This window comes from Mercurialis annua, linkage group LG2 (genome assembly GCF_937616625.2).
Source record: "Mercurialis annua linkage group LG2, ddMerAnnu1.2, whole genome shotgun sequence".
Taxonomy (NCBI): Eukaryota; Viridiplantae; Streptophyta; class Magnoliopsida; order Malpighiales; family Euphorbiaceae; genus Mercurialis; species Mercurialis annua.
In genome coordinates, this window is record NC_065571.1 from 18,452,722 (window position 1) to 18,473,092 (window position 20,371).

The window sequence follows — 20,371 nt, forward strand, 5'->3', positions numbered from 1 at the left end:
TTCACTTCTTCTAACTCCTCTCTAACATGGATGGCTTCATCATCTATCCAAGGAGGTGCTTGTTCTAGCTCCTCCAAGCCAATCTCATGATCTTCAGAAACTTCTTCTTCTTCATAAACTACTTCAGCATCTAGAACCTCTGCCAAGTTGTTTTCCTCCATAATTCCTTCCATAATGTACTGCATACGTTCTTTTAAGATAGCAGATGCAGCTGCTGCAAACTCACTAGAGGTGAGCTTAATCATTAATTTCTTCAATGGTGATGGAGGAACACGGCTTGTTGTATGGAATAATAGCCGTTGATCCAAGTATCTCAGTTGCTTTTCTTTTGACCTCTTCATGCATTTTCAGAGGTTTGTTGGATTTCTCTTTCTTCTGCCCTTTTTTACTTTTCCCAGTAAATTGGATAGGGCCAACACATGAGTCATAATAACGGGCTTCTACCATGTTGGTGGCAGTGGTAAATGGCTTTGTGTCTGCCCATACCACCTCCACCTCATTTCCCTTCCAAAAGAGCAGAAACTGGTGTAAGGATGAAGGAACGCACCAATTGGCATGAATCCAATCTCGTCCCAAAAGAGCTTGGTAGCTGGCTGATGAATTTACTACAAAGAACGCCGATAGGGAAGTTTTGCTCCCTACAGTTACCTCTACTGGGAGAACACCAATAGTTTTTGTGAGTTCTCCCGTAAAGGCAGACACACTAACCTGTGTAGAGATGAGATCTTCTGTAGTTTTTCCTAGAGGTTGTAGCATGTTGAATGGCATAATATTCACGGCAGAACCATTATCAATCAAGACTCTGGAGGTTGGTCTGCCATTGAAGTGAGCCTTTATGTACAAAGGCTTAATTTGTTTGGTCATTGCCTCTGCAGGTTTATCAAAAATCACCCTCTTTGGTCCACCATTTGCAGCTTCTTGTATGGTGACCTGGCTGCGACACTCATCTTTTGGAGGTTTGGATACTTCCTCTCTCTGAATTTCTTCTACTTCCTCAGAGTTGTCAGGACCTTTGAAATCACTTGGAAGAATCAAGGAGAAAGCATTACAAGTGAGGGGAATCTCAATTTCACCCACTCTGATGGATCTCTTCTTATCACCTTCGGTGTCTGATTCTGAGTCGCCATTCTCTAGAGATCTCCTCTGAAATTTGCCGCTTTCCTTAACTGGTGGAGTATCATCAGTATCCTCTTTCAAGAGGTCATTTAGTCTCATGCCCTCCTTTAGGATTTCCTCATCCATGAGATCATCCAACTCCATGTCGTCTTCTAGGAGATCATCTAAGTTCATGCCATCTCCTGCAAATTCTCCTTCAAGAAAAGCTTCTAACTCCATGTCTGAAATTTCCTTCTTCGAATGCACGTGGGAAGTTTTATTTTTCACTTCCACTGCCTCTGAAGATTTTTGGCTTCCAGATTGCTCCTTCTCAATTAAGATCTTCTTTGACCCCTTTTCCTCAACAACTTTTCTAGGATCTTCCAAGTGCCTGGACTGCCACTCGTTTCTTGCAGCAGCCCTCAACCTCTGGCGCCTCCTCTTCTGAGTTCTTGTTAGTGGAGGCGGAAACTTCTTGTGATAATTGGTATGCCACCTTGGACTAGGAGAGACCAATGGTGGTACCACGAATCTTTGTTCTTTTCTTCGGTTTTCAAAGGTAGAAGGAACCTCTGGCTGTTTTTCTCTAAGTGCCAAAGGAGCTTTTGGCTTTTCCTCCCTAGGTGCCAAAGGAGCTTTTGGCTGTTCCTCCCTCTTCCATACGAAGGATCGCCTCTCCGGGAAGACATGCCTTTCTGGCCTTCTTTGATAGTAAGAGGCCCTGTTTTGCTTTTTCAAAAGAGGGCGGTTAGTAGAAACAAAATTATTAGAGTTTCTAGATACCTGCCTTCTTTCTCCTCTGTAATCCCGCTTTACCTCTGCTCTCCTTTCCCTTCCGAATTGCTCTCCCCTGACTCTTTGGTCATTTTGCTCCCTGATTCTGAGCTTTCTTTTTATATCTAATAACAGCCTCAAGTCAAGTTCCGAGAGATCACTGGTATTCACAGACGCCACAGCCGGAAAAGGATCTTCATCTATCACCAGTGCCTCCTTTTTTTCTGGGAATTTTAAAACTCCCTTGGCAATCCTATCCTGTATAATATTTTTGAACCCCCAACATGAATTGGTTGAGTGGTTCCAGGAGTTGTGGAACTTGCAATATTCTCTGCCTTTCAACTCATCTTTTGAAGGCATTTTATGATCCGGAGGCAGAGTAATGAACTTCTCTTTCAACAGAAAATCAAAAATTTCTTTTGTTTTTGAAACCTCAAAAGTATACAGAGGTTGGGCATTGGAATTCTGTTTCTTTCACCCATCAGGTGCTTTCTTGATCAACATAGGGCAGGTGCATGAACCGGTGGCCGTGACGTCGGCTACCGCGGTTTCATATGCTCCTACCTCCTGGTAGTAAGTGCTCATCGCCACCTTCTTCTTGTGGCTTTCTTCTCTCAGGAGTTCTTCATATTCAGAGACTTTAGCAGCTAACTCATAAAAGTCCCTGAATTCCATCCCCTGGAACTTTTTCCGGAGCTCAATGTCCAAGCCCCTCTGAGCCATTTTTACATACTCAGTTTCTGGGAGAACAATTTTACACCTGCTCCTCATTCTTTTGAAGCGGTGTATATACATGTCGGCATCCTCTCTAGACCTTTGAGAAACCCTTGACAGTTCTGCTATGCAAACCTCTGGCTCTGCACGGTAAAATTGAGTATGGAACAGCCTCTCCATCTCCTGCCATGTGAGCACTGAGTTCCTGGGCAAAGTAGCATACCAAGTAAAGGCATTACCTGTTAAAGAATTTGGAAATAATCCCAGTTTGAAATTTGCAATATTATCTAGGTTGGCCAGGACCCCACATTGAATTGTGAATTTTGCCACTGTTAAATAGTGGAGTGGCCATCCTCTCTAGAGAATAAAGAAAAATTAGGAATTTTATAGCCTCTAGGGTAAGGATTTTCCCTGTCAATAATCTCTGGATAAGGCTTGTGAAATTGTGGTCGGTCAATCTGCCTTAGACCCGGACCGTACAACTCCTGAATTGCTTCTCGTACAGCCTCCATATCCAGTGGCCTTCCCAGAGGTTGGGGCGGCACCTGAGGCTGATTTCTCTCTTGGGGCATGTAATTGCCCCAGTGCCCAGAGGTTGAGTAAAATTTTGATTAACCTCTGGGTCATCCGAAGCCGGATAATTAACACCTGTATTAAACGGCCTAGAATTCCGGCCAGTTTGATTATTAGTTTTAAAAGAATTAAAATGTACAGGTTCATCTCTTTTGTGAGGAGGAACGTACCTTTCTTCAGAGGGCGGGTTTGAGATTGGCACATGACTGGTGCTCCCAATCTCCTGGATTCCTCCAGATGTCTGCCCCCCGAATCCATTAGGATTTTGTTTGGCCGTGTTAACAGCCTCTGGCAATTCATCATCATCCTTTGGGGACGATAATTTCACTGCAACTATTAATTCCGCCAAATAGCGTTCCATGTTGAACTGCTTCTTGTGTCACGACCCAAAATATTGAGCCGCAACCGGCACTAGGGAACGGGAGTGGTAGCTCCGGAACCCGTAGCAAGCCTCAAACCACAATTAATTTTTCGCAAATAATAAACAAATAACAACAAACAACGGAAGCAAATACTCATATATAACATATAACCAAATATGTACACTAACTGTTTAAAATCTCGCAGGCTCTAGTTACCGTACCCTGTACGAACTGGCCTCGCGGTACTACATACATCAGTTAGTGTCTCAAACTTATCACTGGCATCTGGTGCCGTGAACAATCATATTATACGTAGCCTATCAAAATATATAAACAAGACAGCAAGTGAAATGCACAATCAAAAATGTACTGCTGTCTAGGCTACGACTCTGTCAACGCGGGACCACTACTGCAGCATTCACATAAGTCAGATACTAAACATACATAGCTGACTTCTGGACTTCAAAATTGGCCTCTAGCTATGTCCACAAACTAAGCACCTGGAAACAGCAAAGGTGAGGGGTCAGTATTTGGGAAAATACTGAGTGAGTTGACATTTACTAACGGTATTAATATAAAAACATAGCATCGCATTTCAAGAAAACAATAGTATGAAACATATAAACACGTATTCGATCCGTACGAAACTATATCCTAGCATGCGACACATCTCTCGAATAATCATTATCATTCAACCCAATCGTAAATATCAATTGCGAGTCCAACTCGCTGGTGGCCCAGCCACTAGATACGGGGACTCCAGACTACACCGTAGCCGAGTACTCACTCGTATCAAATCATATACCCAATCGTAAATTTCATATTCATCATCAGCTCCCAGCTGTGTCAAGTCATTTCTCAATGCAAACATACTAGACTGACTCGATACTGGTGATCACACAGCCTATTGACACCCAATAGGTAGCTAGTTTCTTCGGATCGCATACTAGTTCTCACATATAGAAATTAAGTAAACATATAACACTCAATCAATTGTATATAATGCGATGCGTGAAAACAGTATATATATTTTCATAAAATAATTTTAATATATATAATACATGAAAGTAAAAGTACAACTCACAGTTACCGCAATCCAATCACAAATATGGTCGATGAAATGATATGCCCTCGCTAGTCCGCTTCTACTGACTCCACTACTCGCTGACACGTCTGATAAATCGTTAATAGTTAGACGTGATTCTCGCATTCTTATGCGTATAATACTTTTAAGTTTTGGGATTTAATTCCATTTTATACTTATTTACGTATTCGATATCTCTAGTCGTAGAGATAACTTAGCGAATACCATATCTCATAATTGAGAATCGCTTAATGTCCTTGACGTTTTCCATTATTGTTATTTATCTAAAACGTCGAGCTAATCTCGAGATCAATGACTTTCCAAGTCCGAAATCTGTCCTTTAGCGTCAAATTACTCTAAACGTCAAACTCCTAGGTTAATTACAATTTGCATACGCATGGGGGTGAGTCAGGGTGCACGGGCGTGCCCTTCGGTAGGTACACGTTCGTGTACTCAAGTACACGTTCGTGCACCTCAGGGGTACATGTTCGTGTACCTCTAGTACACGTTCGTGTACCATGAAGAGTGCACGTTCGTGCACTTCGTGTACCTTGCTGGGTGCACGTTCGTGTACTTCTAGTACACGTTCGTGCACCCGTGGTGCACGGTCGTGTACCACGTGCACAGCCTCGGAAATCAACTTTTCCGAGGTTTCGCCACAATCCCGACGTGCTAAACACACCCATACTCAATACCCACCCCTCGGTTTCTTCAAAAACGCCATAATAACCTCAAAAACGTCAAATTTAATCCTAAACTTTAATCCCATCCAAAACAGCCAATAAATCCTATTTTTGAACCAATTCTAGAGATATTTACCTTGATTTGATTCTCAGAGATGATAGAGCTTTCAATTCTGAAGAAATCGCCGCTTGAATCGCTCGAATCGGAAGTCGAACGGAGAAACGGCGGCGCAACGACGATATCGTCGAAGGTTTTCTCATTTCTCTCGATCCTTCTCTGCTTCTCTAATTCAATCTTTCATTTCATATATAATCCGGCTAAAGTGCCACTTTGATCCTTGTTCTTTTTATTTGTTATCATTTATCTTTTAAACTTTTCTTTTATACGATTTAGTCCATAACTAAATCGATAAATCCTTTTATTATAACTTATACGTATTATTTATATCCAATAAATAATATGAAACTCAATATTAATATTTTCCTGTCAAAATCCAAAATTTCCATTTTCGACACAAAGTGGCTAAATTACCACTTTGGTCCCTGTACTTTATTTTGGACTTTTCTTGACATTTTTCCTTTTAATTCCAATTCTAACTTTAGAATTGAAATATAACCTTAATTTTCTCATAGTTAATTTCTCAAAACCGACCTACTTGAAACTTATTTACTTTATCTTTTCAGAAATTCTTCTGATATCACTACTCTGGCGAATCAAAACTGGACACGTGGTCCAATTAGCTAATTAAATATTTTGGGGTATTACATCTTGTCCATCACCTCATGCTTCAGTTTCAAATCAGCTTGAGCATGTTTGAGGCTGGCATTCATCTCGGCCTGAGTATGTTTCATCTCAATCATGGCCTTAGACAATGTTTCCAAAGCATCTGCCAATCTCGGCTCAGAATTTCGCCGAGTTGGTGTCTGTTGCTCTCCAAAGCCAGGAGGCACATCTTCACTCGCCTCTCCTAGAGGCAAATTTTCTTTTTCAATGTTTCTGACCATGTGAGCCACATAGTCTCCATGTCCTACATTTGTAGCAGTAGGATCATCCACTGTATCCTGGGATACAATAACATCTTTACCTTTCTCACTTCGAGTTCTAGCCATAACTCTTAGTGTCCCACTGGGCGTGCCAAAAATTGTTACTGGCGTTTTGCGTTTGTAACAACAAGCGTGTGAAATGCGGGCGTGCCAGGAAGCGGATTCCAAAATGTAACTTAACTTCTTAAACGAGCGATTGGGGTTTGGTTAACCTTATAACAAGTACTCCAATCAAGTAATGCTAAAACAAAGAAATTCAACTGTAAATATGTTTACTAATTGAATGAAATGAAAATACAAGTGTTTGAGTAGAAATTGCAAAAGTTCAATCGTAAAGTTCTTCACTGATTGAAGAAAACTGAGAAAACTGAGAATGCTAAGTGTTGAGTGTTTTTGCCTTTGGGCCGGCTTTTGTTGGATTTGATCGGGGGTTGCAAATTGGCTGCTCTTCTCTTATTTATAGCTTCATCATTTGAAAACTGCTGCTTCACGTACCAACTGCACACGTTCTTCCCCATCTTCAGGAACTGTCAATCGTGTCTTGTTTCTGCTGCACGTGCTTTTTAACTTCTTTTCTTCTGGAATGGACTTCTTGGGCTTGTGGGCCATTTAAATTAATATTTAATGGCCCATATCAAATTTGAGCTTAATCTTCTGTAAATGGACTTTGACCTTTTTGATTTCAACCTCTGGAAACCAACCTTTAGAAATCAACCTTTAGAGCTCAACCTAAATCAACCTTTAGAACTCAACCTCTAGAAATCAACCTTTAGAACTCAACCTCTAGAAATCAACCTCTAGGTCAAAATTAGTCAACCTTTAGAAATCAAATTTTGGAAATCAACTTCTGGTTAACTTCTAGAAATCAACTTTTGGAAATTACTTTAGGCCAATTATTCACAGTACTCTTTTTATCTTTTGAAAAAGAATACGGGCTTTTTATGGCTTTTTAGCCATATTTTTAATTTTGGTGCAAACAGTTGGCTAAATTACAATTTAGCCCTTGAACATTTTTAAAACTCATTTGGTTAAGTTTTTGGTTGTAACTTGGGTTACTTGAAGTTAAAGCTATTAGGTTCCGTTTAAATATTTATTTATTATTTTGTCAAAGTTGATTTTATAATTATAAACTATGGTTTATTTTTGGATATGATTATACTTATTCCATCAAAGTGATTTTGGGAATTATAAACTCTGATTTCTATTTTGATAAAATATTTTGGGTCAGGTTAGACTTGTGTCACCCGACATGTGAGTTAACTTGGTAGTTATTGGTAACTCGGTTAACCCAATATTTGAGGAAATGGATTTAAGTTATTATTTATTTATTATTTAAGTAATATTTTTCGCAACGGATTTTAAAGCGGAAACCCAATAGACTTGACTTATTTATTTATTGAGTATTGTGTTACTCGATGTGGTTCTTACTTTGACTCGGGTCTTTATGTAATTAATTAACCATTCTATGTTGGTTATGTTTGTGCTTGACTTGATTTTGTGCTAGTCCTATGTGGTGTCTAGTATTCTAAGAGTTGGGGGTTAAATGGATTTTAACTTGTATATTGTTTTAGACCCGTTGATTACTCGTGCTTTGGAGTCTACGCAGGATTAGCTGTTTGCCAAGATTCACGTGGATAAGCAAGCAGTGAGTTTGTAGTGCTATTTAATGCTTTATTAAGTACCGCAATTTATTTTAGTATTATAAATGTTTTTGAATTGTTTTAAGCGATTATGGATCTAGATTGAAACGAGCTACTCGATAGGCTTGTATCGACACTGTGTGCACCGGTAAGTACTCTGTGATCGGCAGACTAAGGTCTTTCTTACGCTGGTAATTTGACGAGGATTTGTTCCCGTCCACTTTGGGTTTTTCAGTATGCTATGTCATATTTATGTTGAGATCATTTTAATACTGTTATTCCATAATCATATAATATTAGTATAAAAGGTTTTGATTTAAGGGTTTAAACTTAATAAATGTAAATAGTATTGCGAACTCATTTCAGTATATCTGACCCTATTGTTTTTTCCAAATTTTCCAGGTTTATGATTTGAAAACTGGTCCACTCCGATCCTTTGATTCTTCGGATGTTTATTTTATTTTAAATAAATTGTCAAACTAATTTTTATTCTTAGACCGCAGTAGTAAACTAGAAGTCCATATTATATTAGATGTTAGTCGGACTTGGTCTGACTGGTTTTATTTTATGCTTTGGCATACTGATTTGTTTAACTTTGGTTATTTATTATTTAATGTAAGTAATTATATTTAAGTTGTTATATTACTTTGTATGTTTGATTTTTACCCGCGAGATTTGCTACGGGTTTTGGTACAGCCATACCCATACCCTAGCGCCGGTCACGATCCATGAAATTGGGTCGTGACAAATTAAAATAAAAAAGTAGTAACGGTTGTATAGGTTATTGAAGATCACCTATAAAATCAATCTCACTTCGACATCCGGTTTTAGGGTTTATGCATGAAATCAATTCAGATCAGCCAGACTTATGCTACTTGCTAGAAATCATCAGGTTTAGATGTATGCTTAGAATTACCTGCTACTTTCTTTGCATGTCCAGTCCAGATCGAGTCATATGCGAGTCTATCTTTTTACACCCTTTCAGACTTGTTTACTTACAGAAATATATCCTATGAACTGATATTGAATGTCGAGATGAGAATAAAACGAATATGTCCAGTAAATAAAGCCAGTAACAGATAAGTCAAGCACATGAGTCTCGGGTAAGTCCACGAACCCAGTCTTTTGGTGTGATGCACAATAATCTTATCGGAGACGAGTAAGGTTATGTAGTCGGTAGAAAAGGCATTCCTCGTTGAACAAGGTGGCGACTCCATTTTTCATACCATTCCAGATTGACAAGTCAGTCATAAGACTGGGCGAGCGACCCTCGAACGCCGCTCTGCTCACATCTACCAATGGCGGTCAAATGATAAATTTTGTATCTTGTACTGATCTTATCAAATGACATAAAAATTTGGAAGAATAAATTTCAACAAAATAAAGCTAATAGACTCATATGAGTCTCGACAAAGCTAATAGACTCGTTTGAGTCTCAAAAAAGCTAACACTCTTTTGAGTCCTAAAAAAGATAACAGACACGTCTGAGTCCTAACAAAGTCAACAAACTCGTTTAAGTCCAAATAGAGCTAATGAACTCGCCAGAGTCATAAAAAAATAAGGCAGGTTAGAACTAACCTTACCTCGTCCCAAAGTTTAAACTAACTTTGCCAAAACATTGGAAATTCAAATTAAATGGGCGATTGGAAAGAAAATACAAAAATTTAGATTAACTCAAAAATAAATGAACAAGTAATAATTTGAGAAAAAAATTTCTATTAAAAATTGAGAAATTACAGGAGAACGCCAACAAAAAATTACAAAATAAAGGAAAAATCAACAAGTTTTCTTGAAAGCATTGACTTTCGGCTTATCAAACTTCGCCTTCACATCCTTAGCCAACAACGCCATATTGAGTTGGTTGACACCCGAAAGATAGACATTGGGATTTTGCTCATGAAGCTTAGCCCCAATCACCAAGTGATAATCTGACATCACTTGGGAATAAAGAAGACCCAGATTCAAATAGGCGACGACGAAGTCTCCCCGCTTCCGTCTTCAACGAGTCCCTCTCTGAAGTAAGAGAAGAGGAAGAACCCTTTATAGACTCGATCCTCGTCAGACAAAGTCTTGACTCGAGTCTCTAAAGTGGAAATCTTCTTCTCTCTATCGGACTTAGAAGACATGAGTTGCATATTGAGAGCTTCCGACTTACTCAAAGAATTTGGGTTTTACTATTCGCCGCCCAGTTTTACTTAACACCGCCCATGCAAAAGACATTTCTGCCCTTCTATGAAAATTTTGAAAAAAAAGTTCTCTTAATTCATTCGAACAAATACGTAAAAAGTCGATTAAAATGACGGACAACGAGTACAATTCGTCGGGTAACGAGTATCGACATTCGGAAACAATTTGTTCCGGCTTATCCGAAATAAAAAAAATTAAATTTTTTTTTCTGTTTTTCCGGCATCCCCTCCGCCTGAAAAGGGAACGTCCGGCGTCCCCTCCGGAGGAGAGGACGCCGGACTTGACCGTCCCCTCCTCAGGAGGGGACGTGGATCTCCCACGTCTCCTCCTGAAGAGGGGACGCTGTTCGTCCCCTCTTCAGGGAGGGGACGTGGGAGATCCACGTCCCCTCCTGAGGAGGGGACGGTGAAGTCCCGTGTCCCCTCCTGAAGAGGGGACGAACGACGTCCCCTCTTCAGGAGGGCGTCCTCTCCTCCGGAGGGGACGTGAAATGGGGACGTCCCCCCCAAAAAAACTGGAAAAAAATTATTTATTTTGAATTTTTTTAAAAAAAAAAACTTATCCGGGGTTGTCGATTTTTATCTCGTTTAGAATCCGACATTGCCGTAGAATATGAGGTTGAATATGGTTGAATGAGTTGAAAGGATTTAGGTTTTTTTTTATAAAAGGGTAATGTGCCTGTGCGGTGTTAAGTAAAAACGGGCGGTGTTTAGCAATCCAGAAGAATTTTCAAGTTCTTTCTTCTCAGCCTACCAAGCTGAAAAATCCTTCTTCAACTTCTCCAGGTTGTCAACGGCGGCCCAACGACACCTCTCCAACACAACGCCTTGATCATCTAGAAAATAATAAGCAAATAAAGATTAAGTGATGAAAATAATATATATATATATATATATATATATATATATATATATATATATGGAATTAACCAAGTCCTTGCCATGCTCGCGATCTATGGACTCTACGTTCCTCCAAACTGAAATATTCACCATGAAAGCATGGAGAACTTTGTAAATGGAAAGCCTCGGGGGATCCTGCCTCTCCGCCCATTCAACAAGATTTGGAACATCTCTATGAGTAGACACCTCTTTCGATGTCTTCTTTTTCTTGTGCCTCTTGGCAGAGCCCAGATCGGGTTGATTTCCAAAAAGGCGTCTTTTAGGCTTTGAAACTGCGGGCTTATCCGGAATAACTTTGGATACCTCTCTCCGAATAGGCAACAAAGCTTCTGAGTCGCCCACCAGGGCACCTCCTGAACTAGGACTCAAAACAGAAGCTGGAAAGGAACTCCGCTGGTCACCTTGCCCATGTCAATACACATGTCTACTGCAAAGTTTCTAAGAAGGTGATCGAGAGAAGTAGACATCCTACAAATAACGAAAGAAAATAAAAGTTAGAAAATAGGAAGATTCACCAAAGGTGAAGTACGACAATTTAAAAACCGTTCTAACAAAACGCCAAATTTAGACTTATTCGCCTTGCATTCCGACAACAAAGACTTGGCAAAGTCCTTCTCTTCCTCAAACAAATTCGGAAGAGAGGAAAATGATACTTTACCATCTGTAAAGCCCTTTCTAAAAGAAGAAAAAGACTTATATTGAACTAGAAAAAATTTAGGGGTCCAACCCTTAAAAGAAGAAGGAAGTACAAAAGCGAACGATTCGGTCTACCGCCAGCAAAAATGAATTCCTTGTCCTTTCGACGAGAAAAAGAATAAAAATAGTTAAATAAACTGAGAGAAGGAATCTGATCACGAGATTCATGAAAAGAAAAAATAATTAAAATAGCATTAGGATGAAGCTACCAAGCGGAACACCTAAACTTTTACAAATACTTTCTAAAAACAAATCTAGAAGAAATCTCAAACCAACAAGAAGATGCTCAACAAAAATTACAATTTTTCATGCGAATTATGAACATACTTTGCCCTAAACGTTGAACCAGGATTTAAAACCTGGAAATCTTCAGGGAACTCGTAGTCCAAATCAAATTTAATAATTTGCTCAACAGACAAGGAACTGGGAGTATGCTCCATATCATCATGAGCACCTCGAGTCCCTTCAACTTCCTCAAACATACTTTTTGAAAAACTAATTAAAAACGGGGGAAACACCAGAGAATATGAAAATTCGATTTCAAAAATATCAAAATAAGGAAAAGTAGAGAAAAGACGAAGAATAAAATCCTAGAATAGTAAGAACAAGGAAACAACATAGATGAAAAAAACGAAAGAATCAACCAAAACTCTAAAACAACTCTCTTAAATACTTGGAAATGAGATAGGCATGAGCAAAGGAGAGATATGGATCAACTCTGAAACGAGAAATCTTGAAATGAATGTACCAAATAAGAGGAAACAAGAAATTAAAGCTTTAAAAGAAGAAGAATTCGAAAAGAAAACTAAGAAGAAAGATGAAAGTAAAACCAATATATGGATACTCACAAATTCCAAAATGGCAATGATAAGGGTGGAGAAACCGAAAAGACAAAATCCTAAGTAGCGCAATGGATGAGAAACACATGTCAAGCAAAAAGACACTTGTCTCAAATCTGAAAACATGCGACAACGGATGAAAGACACATGTCAAATGAAGAAAATTAAAAACTCAAACGTACAGGCGAAACAATTCACCGGAAGATAAAACAACTTCCTCAAACAAAACTAAAACCAACAAGGAATTAATACCAAGGCATTAGCTCACTTGCGGGGGACTAATGATGGAAACTGAATTCCAGCAACCGAGTCGTACAAGATCTTTCCTTCTGAGAGAACCCTAACACTCGCCCACAAGGCGAAAGGCTAATGATATCGACACCCGAATCCATGAGATTTTCCAAACTCGAAGATTAAAGAAAGATTCGCCTGAATCATTAAAAAGACCAGCTCCCAGAAGACTCAGTCAAAGCGCGTCGTCCAACATATCGCCAAAAACCTAATATACAAAGAATCGTACTTGGAAGACTGAATATTCGGGATCTCTTTCCTATTCGAATACAAACTCCTATTTAGGAAGATAAGCTTATTCAGGAAGATTTTCCTGAACAAGACTTCCTTTTGGATAAGGAATCTCTTTCCTATTCAAACACGATACTACTAAGTAGGAATCACTTTCCTATTTGAAATCTACTAGATATTCTCTCAACCACTATGTAAAAAGATTGAGGTATGCCTAAAAACACAATTACATTCATATACAAAAATGCTGCTCAAAGACTAAACTGAATTTAGCATCAGAGACTTAATGGGACAACTAGGGGTGTGCATCAGTCGGTTCGGTTCGGTTCGGTTTATATTTTACCAAAACCGAACCAAACCGAATTTTTAATTTTAAAAACCGAACCGAATAGAAATTTATGAAAAACCGAACCGAACCGAACCGAAAAATTCGGTTCGGTTCGGTTTTTAAATTTCGGTTTTCAGTTTTTAGAAACCTGTTGTATAACAAATTTAGATTTAAAACTCCTATTGCATAAAACTGCCATGGATTCAAAATCCCATTTAAAATAGTCATGGACATTCTAGCTAAACATATATAACAAAACCTGCTACAAACCTGTTTAAAATTACATACATTTCATAAACCATATCATCTGCTAATATGAAAAAATCAGCAACTAAAACTCCACAAATTAAATCCAACAACATCAATCAACACAAAACTAAAAGCTCCACAAATTAAAATCCAGAAACGATTAAAACTTTAGGAAATAGCAGCAAATAGTCCACAAAAGAGTAGAGGAAACTCGACTAAAACGGCAGTTGCTGAAACTCCACAAATGACAGCAAAAACTCCACCAAACGGTAGCAAAACTCCATTAAACAGCAGTAGAAACTTCACAGACAGCTGCCGAACAGAAGCTCTACCAAACAGAAGCTGAATATCAAGAAAATAACAACATAAAGCAGTAAATGAGAAGCAGCCTATACAGATACAAAAAACAGAAAGAAAACAATAGATACACAGGATAATATAAGCCATAAAATACCTTCTTTCCGGCTGTAAACATAAAAATGGCTATGTGTTGGTCGAACATGCCGTCTTAGTAGTCCTAGTTCCCACTTTTGGCAATCTAATAACACAGCAAAATTATAAACATTATAAAGATAAAAATGCTCTAATTAGACAAGCAAATAAAAATATAAAAAAATTACTAATTCATACCTTTTTCAATATTTTCAATTTCATCAAGGAGCTCTTCAACACTAAACGGCCGTTTGGATTCTCGAAGCCAATCTTGCCCACAAATCAATGCTTCCACAATTTTAGGAGTTAAAGAACTCCTAAATGCGTCAAGTATCCTTCCACCCGTGCTAAAAGTGGATTCCGATGCAACCGTTGATATCGGGACAGCCAATATGTCTTGTGCCATTCTTGCCAAAACAGGGAACCTTTCGGTATTCAACTTCCACCATTTCAATATATCTAACTCTTCCACATCCTCTAAAATGATCTCATCTAGATAAACATCAAGTTCATTTTTCTTATTAACAAAACCCCCACTCTCTAGCCTCTCTTTCTTATATTTCGCTTTCAAAATTGATGTGGGTTTTTTCATTGACTCATTATGATCGGAAGTTGAAGTTAAAAGGCTGCCCTCACTTATGTTGTTGAAATACAATTTCTTGTATTCATTAAACAGCTTGTAAAGTTCATTTTTCACATTTAAAAACAATGTAACACCATTGAGATTACCATACATCAAAGTAAATGAATATTCCATATATTCAAATTTTTCCCTAGGGTCCAAAACAGCAGCAAAAAAAATCAGTTTGTTCATCTTTTCCGGATCCCCCCAATATTTATCAAATTTAGATTTCATTGAGTCTCCCAATTGTCTAATTTCAGAATCCGAACAATCCTTCCAATCATTCAAAATACAAGATAAGTCACTGATTTCACTAAAAAAACGTATTTAAAGTGACATATAAAGAACCTGAAATACGTAACGTGACATTGTAAAAATACTCCAATAAAGATGTCATTATTGAAGCACATTTCCAATCTTGTGAAGTAGGAACCCCCTCATCCCCTAAATCTTTCTTGAAATTTGCCTCTTGATCTTGATAATAATCAAATGCTTTTTCAAATTTTATGGCTGTTTTCAACATTAAATAAGTAGAATTCCACCTAGTAACCACATCTAAGCATAATGAATTTTGACAATCTATTCCCTCAAAATCAGCACACTCTTTAAATTTTTTAATTCGAGCCGGTGAACTCCTAATATACCTCACCGCATCTCTCACTCTTTTCACCGAAGGATTTACATCTTTCAAACCCTCAGTCACAACAAGATTGATGATATGTGCAATGCACCTCATATGGAGGTACTTGCAATCAGCCACATGCTTTCCCCAATTTACAAGTCTTTTTTTCAAATAAGATATGGCAACATCATTAGAACTTGCATTATCAACTGTTATTGAAAAAATGTTTGTTAATCCCCACTCTAACAAACAACTCTCAATTGCCTTTCCTATTGCATCTCCTTTATGAGAAAAAATTGGAACAAAATTCAATATCTTTTTATGCAATGTCCAATTTTTATCAATAAAATGAGCTGTAATACACATATAATTGATTCTTTGAATTGAAGTCCATGTGTCAGTGGTAAGGCTAATTCTTTGACAGTTATTTTTCATGAAACTTTTCAATCGTACTCTCTCATCTAGGTATAACTGAAAACAATCCCTTGTTACTGTCCACCTAGATGGAATTTTGAATCTAGGGCATGCACAAGACATAAACTTTCTAAAACCTTCCCCCTCCACAAATTTAAAAGCTAATTCATCCATAACAATCATAAATGCAAGTGCCTCCCTAATTGCATCCTGATCAAATTTCCATGCACTTAGTATCCCTAACTTATCACTAACACCATCTCCATTCACAACTGGCTGTAAACTCAACAAAGATTGCCTAGTTTGTTTATTATGTGGATTTTTCATACAACTAAGTATGTGATTTTTCAAGGATGAAGTGCCATTTCTTTTAGAATGACAAACAAATTCCTTAAAACAGTAATTACACTTAGCTGATACGACTTCACCGCTCTCATCTTTAATTTTATCGAAATGGTCCCAAACCACTGATCTTGTATCCATCGCTTTTCTTTTCTTCTTTGAGTTTTCTTGGCTGGTTACGGAGGGCTGCGAATTGGATACATCAACTCCTGCATTGCTGCCTGTTGCTGCAGTTTCAACGTCGTTCGACATCTACATAAGCACAAAACATAAATTTTAACTCACATTCGACAAATATAAATACAATCATAAAGAAACAACAAACATAAATTTATAAAAGAACAACAAACATAAGTTCATAAACAATGGTGTCATTAAAAAATATTGATAAACCTTTCAAAGATTAGAGAATTCAGAGATGATAATCAACCTAAAATATAAAACAAAATAATTAGGTCAGAAATATAAATTAGGTCAGATTAAAAAAAATTAGGTTAGAAATATAAATTAAGTCAGATTAAAAAAATTAGGTCAGAATTAAAAATTAGGTCAGATTTTATAAAAGGCAAAGAGAAAACTAATTTAGAAATTAGGGTTAGGTTTTAATTGATACAAATTAAATTTTAATCGAAAAAAATAATACCTTGGCTTGTGGTAGTATTCTGAGCATTCGCGAGGGAGTGAGAGAGGTGAGAGACTGAGAGTATTCAATATCACTTCCAATCTACTTAGCTTGTGGAGGAAATCATGAAAAAATTTGAGAAATGAAAGAAAGAAGAAGATGCAATGAAACTGATTCTCCTAGAGTGAAAGAGGCGGCAGCAAATAGAAATTAGGTTAACATTTTAGTTGGATGTTAATTTATTACTCATTTGTCCTTTCAGAAAAGGTATTTAGTATTCTGGGCCTATTTTCTTTACAATTTGTATTGGGCTAAGAATGAATTTCATCTAACTAATAATATACACATATAAATGGCTGAGTATAAAACGGTGTCATTTAATTAATTCGGAAAATCGGTTATTTCGGTCGGTTTTCCTCTAAAATCGAACCGAACTGAAATAACCGATTTTTCCATTATTAAAAACCGAAACCGAATTTTTAAAGAAAAAACCGAACCGAAATTTTCAAATCGGTTCGGTTCGGTTCGAAAATTCGGTTTCGGTCGGTTTTTGCACACCCCTAGGGACAACCACTGTCTAGTTAACTTCCACACTGTTATGTAGGTTAACTTCTACCATGTTTTGCAGGTTTACTCATCGGATCAGAAGGCAGACTCCATTAGTAGCTTATGAAAAAAAGAATCTTTCAGAAATACACAAAAAGGAAACATTAATTTCATACGATACTCTTTTTATAAAAAAATTTACTACAACACCTTTTTTTGCTAAAACATTACATTAGCACATTTGTTTTACCAATGTGCTGACATCAGCAGGCCTAACACGCGCGTTAGGCCTGCTGACGTGTGACTACTTGCGCACTCTCAGTAGTCACACACTGTCATGAACAGTGCACATATAATAGTGAATGTGTGCACTGTTATAAACAGTGAATGTGTGCACTGTTCATGTTATTTTTTTTTGTTTTTTTTAATAAAAAAGTATTTTATTCATTTAAAATATATTAAAAATTTATCTGTATAAATTTTTAAAACATTATTAATTTTAATTTTTAAAATATAAAAATTTAAAAAATACACAATTGATACAATTTTATAAATTAATTACCCAATAAATTGTTGCTACATACCGAATGCGGGTCTGATGCGTAAATAACTATATATCAACGATATATCTATTTAATACATTTAATATATATATATATATATATATATATATATATATATATATATATATATATATATATATATATCATGTATAAATTATATATTTGTGATGTATCGATTAAGTATTTTTAAAAAAATGTATCAATCATGTATAAATTTAGTAAAAAAATGTATGTATCATGCATAAATTATGTATTAGAGAAGTATAAACTATGTATTGCATATGTATTAGAGATGTATAAAAAATGCAATTTTATGAATTATTTATCGGATATATTGCTGATACATACTAAACACGGATATGATGCATATATAAATAATACATATCACGTACAAATTATGTATCAAAGATGTATCTATTAAATTTATTTTAAAAAATTTATATACTATGTATAAATTATGTATCAACGATGTATCTAGTTAAGTACATTTAAAAATTATATATCATGTTTAATTTTTTTATAAATATCAGATATGTATCAAATATGTATCGAAAATGTATCAATAAATAAAATTTTGATAATCATCTATATATAACATAAATTACAAACTGATAATAAATATATCGAAGATGTATAAAAAATGTGTCGAAAATATATTGAAAATGTATCAAATATGTATCGATAACGTATCATATATATATATCGAAAATGTATTTGAGATGTATCGGAAATGTATCATAGATATATCTGCTCTTTAAATAATACTTCAATGATGTCAAAATATGAAAGAACAAAAAGCATTAATAATTTCTATATAATATATATATATATATATATATATATATATATATATATATATATATATATATATATATATATATATATCATAGATGTATCGCCGATATATCAACTATGTATGTATATAATAAAATTAATAAAATTAACTAAAAATTTTAAAATGTAAAAAGACCAAATTATAATAATTAAGTCTCTTATGTGTTGTTTAACTATTTTTTTTAAATATATTTATAATTATTTAATATATCAAAAATGTATCAAAAATATTTTCACTCAATAAATAATTCTCTAACACCGGGCTCGACTTAAATTTTTTTATAAAAATTTACTATTTCTTTCTAAAATAAAGGTATAATATGGCAAAAAGGAAGAGTCACCACCACTACCACCCTTCTTTGATTCCAAATTTATGACCACCACCCTCCTTCTTCATTAGAATCCATCTCAGTATAGCAAAACCCAATAATTTTGTAAAATAAGAAAGAACAGATCCAAAATAGTTTGTTTGTTGCCGTTTTTAAATGGCTGGTGAATTAGGAGGAGGACTCAATCCGCTTTTCATTATCAACCACCGCCACCTCGAGCATCACATTGCTCTCACCGCCTCCGCTAAGTGAAATCGTTTAAGTAAAAGAAAAACTCAAAAAAAACTCAGATCTCTGATTTCTGAAGTACGGGTCTCCATACTTCTCACCTCCTCCTTCGCAAAATAAAGAGGAACCATTGGACTCTAACTCACCTCCCACGCCGCAAGCGCCGCCGTCTATTGGTATGGTTCGAAATAGAGAAAGCGAAGAAAAAAAGAAGGTAAAGAAGAAGAAAATTTAAGGAAGAGGCATGAAGAATATGGAAGCGACGGTGGAAAAGAGAAGAGAAGAGAGAGGAGGATGGTGATGACATGCAGGCTTAGGAAAGAATGGGTGCTCGTGAAAAGAATTCAAAAATAAAGGTACAATTGTAATAAAAACAGCATGAATGTAAACTTTATAAGAAAAAAGGTAGTGGATGAAAATTGGATCGAATTTTGGTCTTTTTTATAATTTCCTCTATTAAAAATTGAAATATTTAAAAAAAATGTTAAAAAAATACTTTTGCAATAGCACCAAGTTAAAGCGTACTTTTGTAAAAAAATTAAAAATAAAAGAATGTAGAGTGTTATTTTTCCTAAAAAGGGATATTTGCAAAACAAATCACAACGTTTGACTTTTATTTTTGTAACATTTTAATCTTAATGTTTAAAACGTTACAAAACAGATCCCTATTTTTTTTATTTTTACAAATTGTAGCACAAACCGTTTTTCGGTAACTTTATGCGTGCATACATGACAACCATATTAGATACATATATTGGCATATTAAATCTCAACCTTTCAAAAAAAAAATCAAATAAAATCTTAAACTTTCGTATATTTGCACTATGTAGCCTAAAAAAAGAGACAAAACTGTCAGAAAATTAATTGGGGTTACAAATTGCAAAATAAAAAAAATTGAGATGAACGTTGAGATTTTTTTTTTTGCCAAAGATAGCAATATATAAATATATAAGAAGAAAAGCCATCTCTTGAAGATGATAAACCAATCTTAAGCAAAAGAAATAAAAGTGGACTTCGCGGCTACTATTGAGCCATGCAAATACACATTCATTTAACAAATTAGAATACGAAAGCGTAAATAATTTGTTAAACGAACGGTAGCAATATAAAACAATAAAAACTTAAAAG

General features: G+C 36.0%; 1 long non-coding RNA gene across 1 annotated transcript; it reads right to left on the minus strand.

Moving 5' to 3' along the window:
- Positions 1-13,711: 13,711 nt before the first annotated feature.
- Positions 13,712-14,309, minus strand: LOC126669901 (uncharacterized). The gene is made up of 2 exons (XR_007638585.2): positions 14,144-14,309; positions 13,712-14,031 (listed from the first exon to the last, which is right to left on the minus strand). It is a non-coding gene; the product is annotated as an uncharacterized LOC126669901 (long non-coding RNA).
- Between the last annotated feature and the right edge of the window lie 6,062 nt (positions 14,310-20,371).